This window comes from Megalops cyprinoides, chromosome 20 (genome assembly GCF_013368585.1).
Source record: "Megalops cyprinoides isolate fMegCyp1 chromosome 20, fMegCyp1.pri, whole genome shotgun sequence".
In the NCBI taxonomy this organism is placed as follows: domain Eukaryota; kingdom Metazoa; phylum Chordata; class Actinopteri; order Elopiformes; family Megalopidae; genus Megalops; species Megalops cyprinoides.
Genome location: NC_050602.1, coordinates 12446928 through 12459141, shown reverse-complemented (window position 1 = coordinate 12459141; position 12214 = coordinate 12446928).

The window sequence follows — 12214 nt, the reverse complement described above, 5'->3', positions numbered from 1 at the left end:
GTCTTGGGTGTCCTGTCCCTACAATGGAACCAGCATTTATTCTCGCTGGAGATGCTCTTGGTTGAAGGACTAAGGCTTCACGTTAAGGTCAGTCAAGAAGCCTGCTGGTATCACAGCTGTACACCCCCACTTTGGTACGTTAATCTTGCATCTTTCCAAGAAATAACGCCTCGAGCTGCGAGATGCTATCATATTGCCAGGAGGGGAAATCAGCCCCTCGGGGGAGCTTCCTGTGTTGTTCACCCAGCTGAGATTGTCACAGGATATCTCGTTGGGCACATAAGCCATGCAACAGGAAGTTTAGATTAAAAAAAAAAAACTTTCTACATAACTGTTGAAATGCTAGTCTATTGTGGCTCAGCGTTTTTTTACTCACCAAAATTCTTAATGCAGCAAAAGGAGTAAATAAGACATAATAATAATAATAAATGTTTACATTCCTTCTTCATCAAAGCCTGTAAAAGAAAAAATGAAAACAAAACTCCTGTGGTTTTTCTTGGTTGCTGAGGTTAACAGTTGTAAACACTTTTTCTGTGGTCCGGAAATGGATGTGACCAGTTTAGAGATGTAAAGAATCTCTGCAGAAGTGACCTTTTGACATAGAAGTTTTGTTATGTCACTTTGTTCTTTGGTCTGTATGGCCACCTGGAGTTTGCCTTGGCTGCCCTCTGCCCTCTGCCTTTGATCTGTGTGCTGCATATGTGCTTTTTAGACCCTGTGCTTTCTGCGGCAGCGCTGTGTTGCCTGTGTTCTGTGGCTCTGTGCCCCCTTGTGCTCTGTGCTTCTGTGTTTCTTTGCATCACAGCAGCCTGCCTTGGGGAACCCAGTGCTGCGGCAGGAAGGAAGGGTGGATCAGTCGGGGACTTCCTGTCTCTATCTCTGAGGTGATGGGGGGCAGAGTGAATGTGTGATTGTGTGTGGGGCAGAAGGATCCTCTTTCCTGGCAAATGTGTAACTTCATTTGCGTCTCGCACGCAGGGACAGAGAGTCGTTTCGAATTCCTGAGTGTCATTCGATTGGGGGGGGGGGGGGCAGTTCTTCTTTTTTTTCCATTCAAGGAAAGAAGGAGCTCCAGAATCAGCGTCATGCAAATAATGGTTTCTAAGACACTGCCTCTTCAGAGATGCACCTCAATTGAAGATCAAGCTTGATCAAGGTGCTTTAATTGGTGCTAACAGGCTATAACTGACTATCAAGGTGGAGGAGTAAAATGAAGAGAGATGGAAAGAGAGAGAGAGAGAGAGAGAGAAGGAATTTGAGGGGTTGTGGTGTATTTGATAGCTCCCTGCGCTGGGCGTGTAATTTCATTAGGGGAGAGAAGCAGGCGGATCATATGACACTAACTTCATTGCCACAGTTATTTATTCATGCGGTGTTTAAGCAGCCGGCTCTGAATGGGACCCCTTATCAGAACGGCTCGTCCCGCTCTTCCCACATGATAACGGAGGCCTCCTGTTCCACTCAGAGTGGATCACTCTGCTCCCGATGTGGATGCTGTTGGCTCCATCTCAGACACTGTGCTCTTATTAAGCCCCAGTGCCATATGGGCATGGTGGTTTATCAACCCGCCCCCCCACTGCCACTCCAGACTCCCCTCTCGGGGGAACGAGAGACTGTCCTCTGGCTGTTTGTTATCTTTGTCAATCTGTGTGCTTCACAGGGCAAGCTATACAAGGAGACCGGATTTTTCAGGATTGTGATCTAATTGAATAGCACGCAGATACACACACACACACACACACACACACACATACTCACCTGCTAAAAGTTCTGTATGTCTCATATAGTGTGGCGGCCACTCTAGAGTCAAACTTATATGGTAGATGGAGACCACTTTAGGTCCTTCTTTTTCTGTGGTTACGACCGCCTTATGCTCACTCACTCGATCTGGCAAACAGTTTTTTTCCCCTGCCTCAAAGATGGTCTGATAACGAGCGACTAGGAAAGCAAACCTTACCCCTTTCATCCTGCTCCTGTCTCTCGGTGACCTTTAACAGGCATTAATAAAGCAGCACATGAGATGTGGGACTCCGCGTGAGCTGGGGCGCAGGGAGAGGGAGGGAAAGCAGGAGGAAAGAGAGAGGGGGAGAGAAAGGAGGGAGAGGAAGAGTGGACAGCACACAGACAGCTGGGCAGCAGTGAGAGGTTCTCCACGGGCACTAAGGTCTGACTGTCCGAAAAGGTTCGTTACAAGCAGAGAGCAGGCGAAGTGACTCTTTTAAATGTCCTTTGCTACAGATGTCAGCAGCTCAGTATCAGTAAGGAGATTAGTAATTAGTATGGGTAATGCAGGTGGAGATATACAGGGCTTGTGAATGAGGTGGCTTTTCACAAATGCAGATCACTGTATTCATTTCCATCGGTCAGAGATTAGCGCCCATTCGGGAAACACTGATATGCTGTGTGGCTAATCGCATACTGGCACCTCCTTGGAGGTGTGGACCTGCTTGGATTTTAAACATGGCTGCGATGGGATTGGTGTCTCTGGCCTGACCCTGAAGGAGGTTTCTGGGAGACTCTATCTGAGTTAGTGTCCCAAATGTAAGGCTCAGCGAGGAGATTCAACCAGACCAAGCACATCCACCACATTGTCTTACAATTATAACTCACCTGGTTCTGGTTTCACGCAGGTCACTGGTGATGACATTGTTCTGTGTTGTGAAGGAGCTGAAATGAAGAACAGCTGGGTGATATTACCTATGTTTATACTGAAGTTCAGCAAAGATGCGAGACTTATTCATGTCTGTGACAGTCATAGCAGACCCTCGAAAAACGCTTATGGAGATTTCAGCCCGACGTCTTCATATAAACGACTTCAGACTCGATTAACCACAAGGGAGAAGTTTGTCATCACGCTGACACTAGTTAGACAGAATTCAGTTGATGTATTTTTGTGAATGCCCCTCAGAACTCTCAAGGATTATCATGGATTACTTCTAATTGTTACAATGTGGGTGTCAGTCGTCCTGGAGGGATTCGAACAAAGTGATGGATTCTTGGGGCCAGCTTTGATGAGAATCAAAGGCTGCAAACACAGACAGTAAATTAAGAGCAATGGAAGTGTCAGGAAGCTCCCCGGACTAAATAAAGGCTTTCATTTATTTTAGTTGACGCAGTTTAATATTCTAGTCCCAAATAACAAATGGGAATAGTGATTGGAAATAAGCAATTTCATTTGAAGTACATTGGGGCCAGAGATGTACGGAGAAATTGATTTCAAAATTGAGGACTTCCTGTCTGCGCTCTACTCTCCACACCTTCTAAGCCCTGAGCTGAAAACTCTTATGGTACTTTAGTACAAGGACATGAGGAGCAGTAAATGAGAGTGAGATGTTGCCATGGAGATGGGGCCCAGAAGTAGGAAGTCTGTTACCCTCCTCACTTCCTGTGATATTCTTAGGAAGTGGTAACTTATTTGCTTACTTACTGGTAAAGATTTATTTAGTTTTCTCTGTGTTAAGGTCATCATATTCTATTTGACATTGTCTGCAGTTAAAAGGTATGGATTTTAGGTTTTAAAATGTGAATAAACAGAAAATTTGTGCTGCTATGGCATTCTGTCATAAAATGCAGCTGCTCATCTGCTGCTACAGGTTAGTACATATGTGAGTGTACTTTTTGCCCATACTTGTGTCCATCTGCGGGATGATATATCGCTCATTTCTATGTGCAAGCATGCATTTTGATATTAGTCAAGTGTGTTTACAAGTGTTAATGGATAAATGTGAGCATGTGTGTGTGAGGGAAAGTATTTGTATACTTGCGTGTGTCTCAGTGCAGTAGGGTGAAAGAACAGTTCCGTTAAGTGCACCAGATAGCATGGCTGTTCTCTCCTCCTATTCCGGTACAGTGAAGATCTAGAACTTTCCATCCTAGTACATTAGGGCTTTGGTACGTCTGGTCCCAGTGCAGCCCTGGTGGCTGAAGTGATTGAGCTAAAGGGTATGACAGCAGTGCCCTGTTCAATGAGGTAGCATTAGTGAGGTAGCGACTTTGGTTTGTGGGGCAGGCCATACTGACTATACAGGCCATACTGCTGTCTCCAGTGCATAGTGCAGAGACTGCATCACTTTGCACTGGGGCGTAGTGATGAAGCTCGTAATCTGACAGCTGTGGGTTGAATCATACTTACCTTGAGTGGAGAATATGGTGCCCTCCATACCTTAGTCTGGGTCAGTGTATCCTCAACATATCCTCTCCACTCTTCTGGGCAGCCCTTGCCCTCAATGTTGAGTATGAGAAGAACTCAACATTTTGCACTGGGCTTTGTACTCTGTTCTGACCATTCAAACACAATTAAGGGATGAATGCTATGACCAAAATGGTTTTCCTTTCAGTGTCTCTTTAAGAGCTTCTGCTACATTGAAGTTTCTACTTCTGTACAGTGAGAGTTGATTTGATTTTTTTTTTGAAGGGGGAAAAAAAGCTTTGTGCCTTGCAGCCTGCAGGATTAAGATTGTGTCAGTTGGTGAGTCACTCCGGGATCGGAGAACGAATGTCTTTCATTTGAGAACTGAAATAGATTTCTGCTCTTTGTCTATCGCGTATAGAACACTGGGTGGGAGGAAGAGATGGAGACTCAGAGAGCTGCTGCCAGCCCCCACACAGGAACATCAGAGAAGAGTAAATAATCTGTACTGTGTGTGTGTGTGTGTGTGTGTGTGTGTGTTTGAGAGAGAGAGAGAGCGAGGGAGAGAATAAATGAATGTATGCATGTTTGATATGAGTGTATGTGTGAATGTATGGGTGCTTGTTAGATGTGTGTGTGTGTGTGTGTGTGGGAGTTGGAGCGTTGTGGTGGCCGTGTATGCATTGTGCATGTGTGCCTGGTTGCGTACATTATGTGTACATCTTGTGATCCTGTTCATGCATGCATATGTGTGTGAGTGTGTCTGTCAAGGTGTGGGTGGTATGGTGGGCGTGTATTCAATTTGCATGTGTTCCCGTTTGCATACGGTATGTGCATGTCTTGTGGTCATGTTCATGCGTGCGTGTGTGTGTGTGTGTGTGTGCGTGCGTGCGTGCGTGCGTGCGTGCGTGCGTGCGTGCGTGCGTGCGTGCGTGCGTGCGTGCGTGCGTGCGTGCGTGTGTGCGCGTGCGCGTGCGCGTGCGCGTGCGTGTGTGTGTGTGTGTGTGTGTGCGCGTGTGTGTGTGTGTGTGTGTATGAATGCACTGCTGTACATGCTGGGGGAGGATTAGTCATGGCCCAGTGTGGGTGTAGAATTGACGGGAGGATACACTGTGTTCTGGAGCTCAGTGCAAGCACCAGAGCTGCCACTGTGGAAAGAACAAACATGGCCGATTGTGAATAATCAACAGCTCTCCTTTTCTCTCTCTTTCTGTCCACTACCCCCCATCCATCTTTCTCTCTGACACAGAAGGATTCCAGATTGTCAGAATGCACCTCCCTATTTGTCTCTATGCATAAAATCTATTCCCATATTCAGTTTGTATTTAGGGTTCTCTACTGTCCCTCCCTCAATTCACACTTGATGTCATAGTGGGGTTTGGTGGTGCTCAGAAATGATATACACAGACTGTGGCACCTCCTGAACAGGGTGCTTTCTAGAGCATTGTGAAATAAACAGACAGCCTATCCTTTTGACTTTTTTCATTAAATGATGGGAAGCTACCTTTTAGCAGTTTTGTGGTGTACGGATAGCACTGTATGCCATTTCCATTGATTATTTTCTTTGCTATGTGTGGCACCTGTTTAGGTAAATGTGTGTGTCCTGTCCATATGACACACTGTAGACTGGTGGCGTGTCATATGGAGCCGTGCGGGATCAGTTCTGGAGTTGTACTCTTCCTTAAGAGGTCAACCATTGGTTCTGTGTTGTGATGTGTTCTCTCTGCTAGTGTTGTCTGCATTTCTGCATGTGTGTTCCTGAACCACGCCTGAGCATAAAGACAGGTGTGACATCTGGTTTTAAAGCTGATTGGCCAGAAGAAACTCTGGTAAAGGGTGATGCCTTACTCTGCACCGTTTGACCATCCCAGCGTCACATCCTGAAACGGCTGCCCATCCTGATTGGCTGTCCCCCGCTGACATCATCACCTTAACCTTTCAGCAAACAGCTCCTGTGATGTCGTGGTGTCTGAGTCCACCTGCCTTTACATGGCCTTACTGTCACACAGGTAAGATGGCGGAATTGAGCCTTTCTGAGCGTGTGTATGTGTGTCTACTTTATATGAAACATCACCGGCAACAAAAACAAAAGCTCCACAATGCAGCCACAATGACATTGCTGACGGAGTGGATGCTCGTAGAAGAAGCTGGAATTTCCCGACGTGACTAAACAGAGAGTGATGCGATTGGAATTCTTGCTGTGCGCTTTTCTGCCAAAACAAAAGTTGCACAACTCGGATGCCGTGTGACGAGGCGTCAGAAGCACCAAGGGCTGCGTACAGTAGAGTGCAGTTAAGGTGGGACAGCGGAAGTCAGCCAGTCGACTTAAGTGTAACACAACAGCACACAACATTGCTTCACATATTGGCGCACAAAAACACGAGCAAACTTTAGCACCATAGTGACAGTAAACCCCTAATACAGACTGAGTGAGCATGGCCTGGCCATTGAGAACGTCTGCACAGATCTTAACCATAGCCAGGTAACAAAGCTAGTAAGCTGGTAAAAAAAAAAAAAAATCAAATAGTGTTTGATCTAATTCAGCCAAAGAAAAACTTTGCATGCACAGTAAAAGATAGAAGTTTGACACAGTCTGGCCAGTGATGGGCTGGACAAATGCATGTTTCCTCCCACCTAGTGATGTCACGGGGGAAAACAGTGGCTCCAGGGTTGAGCCAAAGAGCAGGTTCTGACAGAATGTTCCTCAGAATTTCCTCTCTATAATTTGCCTGCCTACTTTGCAAACCGTTCCGCACGACATGTAAAGTCCCGTTCAGACATCTAGCGGGCAGTGTTCCTGTTCAGGGACCGCCTCATCTGCAGCAAGTTCTCCCCCAAGCACTGCTGCTTTTTTTAAGATGTAAATTTTCTTCTCTTTGGCTCTGTTTATTGGCTGCCCTCAGGGCCATAGCTGAAAATCCTGACTGCTTGCTTAGGTGCAGTCAGTCATTCCCCCTCTATGCCCAGTAACAGAGCTGTGCAACATTCTGCACAGAACCACCGATCATTACGGCGCATGGATCAACTGATTTAATGGGTGCCGTGAACAGGCTGAGCCATCCGAGTGATGTAAAGATCAGTGAGAGGATTTTGTGCAGCACTGATGCTCTTGAATGCTACCAGCTTTGACTGTGCAGTACCCACTCAGCCAATCAGGCACTCCCGACAGGAGCTCAGGCTCCAGGCCATCCACACCCTTACCAGCAGCCACAGATCTGTAAAGACACGATCAACAGATTAAATGCAGTATGACTCAATACGCGAAAACTAGACTTCCAGTTTGCTCTGAATCACAAAATTGCTGGTTACATCCAGATCAATGCGGACACCCTGCAATGAGCGTGAATCTCAATGACTAATCAGAGTCTGGAAGTGCCTATCCAGCTCATGCTTTGAGTCACCAATAATGTTCCTAGAATGTTAGGACAGCGTTGCGAAAATATTTTCTGCATTAGCTGGGAGGAAGAGAGAGCGTTTCCCGCCAGCCCTGTCCCCGTGCAACCTTCCGGCGCATTCGGCGTGTACGTGATGCTGTTTATTCTTTTCAGTCACGCCGTGACTTCCACGGCGAAATTAGGAAATCTGTTTCGTAAAAATGAAGGGAACTGAAAATGCAGAAATGATTAGTGTGTAAGTCTTTAGAACAGGAGGCACCATGTCAGGGAAAACATGTTTCTGTCCCTGAAGATCAATTGGTGTTTAAACAACGATGAAAACCCCATTGGGCCTAATGTGTATCTCTCCACCCTCTCTCTCGGTCTCTCACCCCTTCTCTCCAAACAAATGAGAATCGTCTGTTTCGAGGTGATCTCGTATATTAACAAATTACTCTGTGGATGTTTTGAAAATGATCTTAAATTCAAATATTAATGTAAAGTTGTTCCTGGAATATTAAAAGTAATGTGATTTATTTCCCTCTCTCTTCTTTTCTTTGCCCTCATTCTGTCTTAATGCCAGCACATTAGGAAATGTCAAGAGATAAGGCGAAGCGCAAAATCTGAGAGGAATGAAGGATGGTGATGTAACGTTGCACGGAAAGTTTATTTATCACCATCTCTGTGAAATGTAAAATGCGTGACACTGCACTGATGCATGACAGAACTTTCCCTTTATGATTGATTACTTTTGGAGCTGTTGAAAAGCAATAAGGGAAACGAAAATAATACTCCATGTAAAGAATAAGGTTTTGTTTAATGAAGGTCAGAAGGGCAGTTTATGCTCAGTCTCATCTTGTTTCCCTCTCTTGTCTCAGTAAGCTGCAATCTCCACTGCATCTCTCCTCCACAAGTGGTTGCTGGTTTGATTCCCCACAGGGGCACTTCTGCTGTACCCTTGGGCAAGGTGCTTAACCCACTATTGCCTCAGTAAATATCCACCTGTATAAATGGATAACATGTAAAAAACCTGTAATTGGTGTAAGTCGCTCTGGATAAGAGTGTCTGCTAAATGCCAATAATGTAATAATGTAACGTAATGGATGCTACTCTGTGATTGGCTGTCGGTGTCCAATGAGGACCCACACCAGGGTCCTGGTGAGGACGTTTTGCACTTGAGGACGGAAAAGTGCTCCTGGTCAGTGCGTGTTAAACGGGCCAGACCTCACAGGTGGGATGGGGTCCCTCACCTCCCCTCCTGCCCTCCTGTACGTACCGCTGTCCTGCCCTGCTTCACGGCCCACGGGCTCACGAACAAAGCGGCTCTGTCGCGAAACTTCCTCTGTTCTTCTTCTCCGGGACTTTGATGCGAGAGGAATGCCTGGCGATGCCTGGCTGTGAAACAATGCTGCAGAAGATGGCATCTCAACAACAAAACAAAACAAAAGCATAAAAGGCAATCATGTTCTCTTTAATCGCCCTGTCAACGAGGAACAAACACGGCTTTCCTCCTCGTGGCGCTGACTGGTGTTTCAGGAACAGACCTGACAGAGGAATCAAACACTCAATTGCCAGGCTAAAAAAATCTGTTTTTGTACTGCGGTGCTAGTTCCTTATGTTTACTGATGAGCAACAAATTGTTAGATTAATACACAAATCTAACATAAAGACTTGGGACTCTACACACCACCTACTCAAAAACAATATCTGTGAATAAGTAACAAGTAGTGGGGTAACTCTCCTAACAGGGTGTATTTATTGAACTATTAATGTCACTAAAACAGTTAAGGAGGAGCGGTACTTGGCTAGCCAACCAGGAACCACACCGGAAAGCCACTTTTGATGGAGCATTATTCATTGCCATCTTGATGGAAGTGTGATTTGATGTTCATGTATGCCACAGAATTCAAAGACAGGAGGGTAATCAGTATAGCCACAAGCTGTATGTGAGCACAGCTGCAGTCAGACTCTCCTGCTCACAGAGATGCAGGACTGTGCTCCATGCGCCCCCTGCTGGTGTGGAATCAACACTGCAATCAAAACTCCCTGCTGGAAGAGTTTGATAAAGTAGACTGCCAATGTCACTAGGAGAAGACTGAGTAAGAGCTAAATGAGAATGACCGGGTGCCTTATCTACTGCCGGAGGCATTCAAAGGAAAGATTACATCACAACTGTAACATGTAAAAGGCTGACAAGGCTCTACCCAGCCAAGCTTCCTCTTTCCTTATCACCAACTATACCTCCCAAGTGCTGGGTTACATTCTTATCTCATACATTCTGGAGCTGCTGTGGCTCCTTTAGCTGTGTACAATTGGCTGGGAGGCAGCTGTGCCAAGCCACCAAAGGTCCCTGCCCAGGTTTCTAAAAGCAAAGCCCCAGAAATGCATTTGCTATTGTCTCTGGTTTTTTCAGATGGGGCAGCGGTCACATGTGGGGACCCGTTTGTAGTATCGGTTCCTCCTTTAAATGCTCTGTCCTACGTGTTCACTTCTGCCATCTGAATCTAATCTCCAGCTCTTCCCCAAAACCTTCCTCTTTCCACTCAACACAACCCAACCTCCACCAGCAAGGTTGACCTTAGATCTCTGAGAATGAGTTATTGTCAAACATTCGATCAATATCAAAAATCTATATCCACCACAGTCGTATAGAATTCCCATCTTCCTGTCAGAATCTTTACTGAAAGAAAGTTGTCAAAACCTTTTTGTAATTGTTCAGTGACAGCGCTTGATGTGCCTGAACCCCCTACAAGGTACAACAGCCAGACTCGATGACTTCCAGGTTGCATTTTTAAAGTTGAGAGATTGTGTACCACCACCACCACCTCTTCCTCCTCCGCTGTGTTTTGGTGTTGAGAGATTGTGTACCACCTCCTCCTCCTTCTCTTCCTCCTCCTCTGCTGTGTTTTTCATGTTGTGAGTTTTTGGGGAGAGCCAATGCAGAAAGCAGAGGTGCATGCTGTGGTTTCCTAGCAACCATGGAGTTCTGCGACTGCCCTGTTGAATAAAGCGGGTTCATTTCAGTTTACCGAAGGGTGACAGAATAACAGAAGACAGACTACTATTCCTGAAAATATTTAAAGTAAGCTTGTTCTTTTCTACTTTGCGTCAGGACACACATGAGCGGGCATGGGCATGTATATGGACATGTAGTTTTCTCTGAAAGCACAGTGCCATATGACTGTTCCTCCTAAATTCACGTCCTGCTGGTTCATGCATGAGAATAAAAAGGTCAGGGTTTATGAACACAGGTTGATGATATCAGACAGATTATACTTGTCATAATAATATTACATTATTCAGAATAATTGCGATTATTATATTACTTAGACAGATGATACTTGTCACAGTAGAACCCCACCTTCTAGGCCACAGTGACCTCAGGAGGTCAACACAGGAAGGAGAGGTATTTGTAAAGACTTAAAAGATAACAGTATGAATAAGTTATGGATGAAGTACAGGCTAGCTTTTGGCACAAGGTTGTGTATGAAACTTATTCTGACCTTGACATCATGGTATTACATTTTCTGTGTTACTGTTTGTTCTCATGACTGAAGTTGTTGTCAGATGTAAAGGAGTTGTGGTGGTTTAGTAGCTGTGTAACCCGCTGCCACAGTCCTCTTTGGGCTCAACCCGTTTCCCGCTCTCACCTTTTCTTCACTCCTTGTTTCCACAGGTCTCCAGCAGCGGGAACAGTATGTCGACACACACACGCGCAGCAGACCGTTACTATCAGCATGATTTTTTTTTCCCTTTACTTTCCAGAAGGGCAGGTTGGGCAAGTTGACTCATGGGTGTCTGCTCCGCTCTGTTCGTGGGAACAGGCTCACGTTTCAAACAAAGGCCGTCTTTCGAGAGAGTCTGCAGCTATCGCATGTTTGCATCTCCGTGTCGGTTAACAAAAAGAGATGACAACATATAATTACCAGCGCAAAACCCAGACATGATCAGGCAATCACTCCTTGTAAGCCTCTGCAGGGGAAAGGAAAACCACTTTCTTTCTGGCAGTGACAGGGGCGCCCCTCTGATATAGTGTTTTTCCCAGGTGGAGGGGTTTGAGTTCTTAAATTTCACTGTCTCTCCCCCTTCCTTGCTCTAGGCTTTTCATCTGGGCCTTTTTGCTTTTTTCTCTCTCTTTGGATGGAAAAAAGCCCTCTAATGGTTACATTTGGCTGATAGAAATACTGAAATATTGAAAAGGAAGAGACACTCTGTAGTTGCTAATTCAGACCAAGTAGCAAGATGTCACTTTAGTTGAGGGACATGTCATTTCACTCTCTTTATGGCAAAATACTGCTCTCTACAGAAATGACTCTTCAGCTCTCTGCTAAAAGGAGCCGCCTGAAAATCTCTTATCTTGTCCAACAGCGCCCTCTTGAGGGTCATACACACTGACAAGGCCGGTTGAAAACAAGCTGAAAAAAGCAGCCTCTTAATTTCATGTCCCCTGGAATATTTAATTTAAAAAGTAGATTTTATTGTACATACATGTTTGGCTGCTGTGGGGTTTAGAGTGACTCCACTGTAAATGGGGTGGACTGAGTGGTTTACTCTGGAAGAATGTGTCTCATTTATTTAAAAGTTGTTTCCTGCACATACTTTTCAATGCAGAGTAACAATATTGTTAAAGTGTAACATCACTAAAACTCTAAAATTGAATATGCTCTCCTTTACTTAACATTTGCAAGAAACTGATATTCAGAAGCAAGAC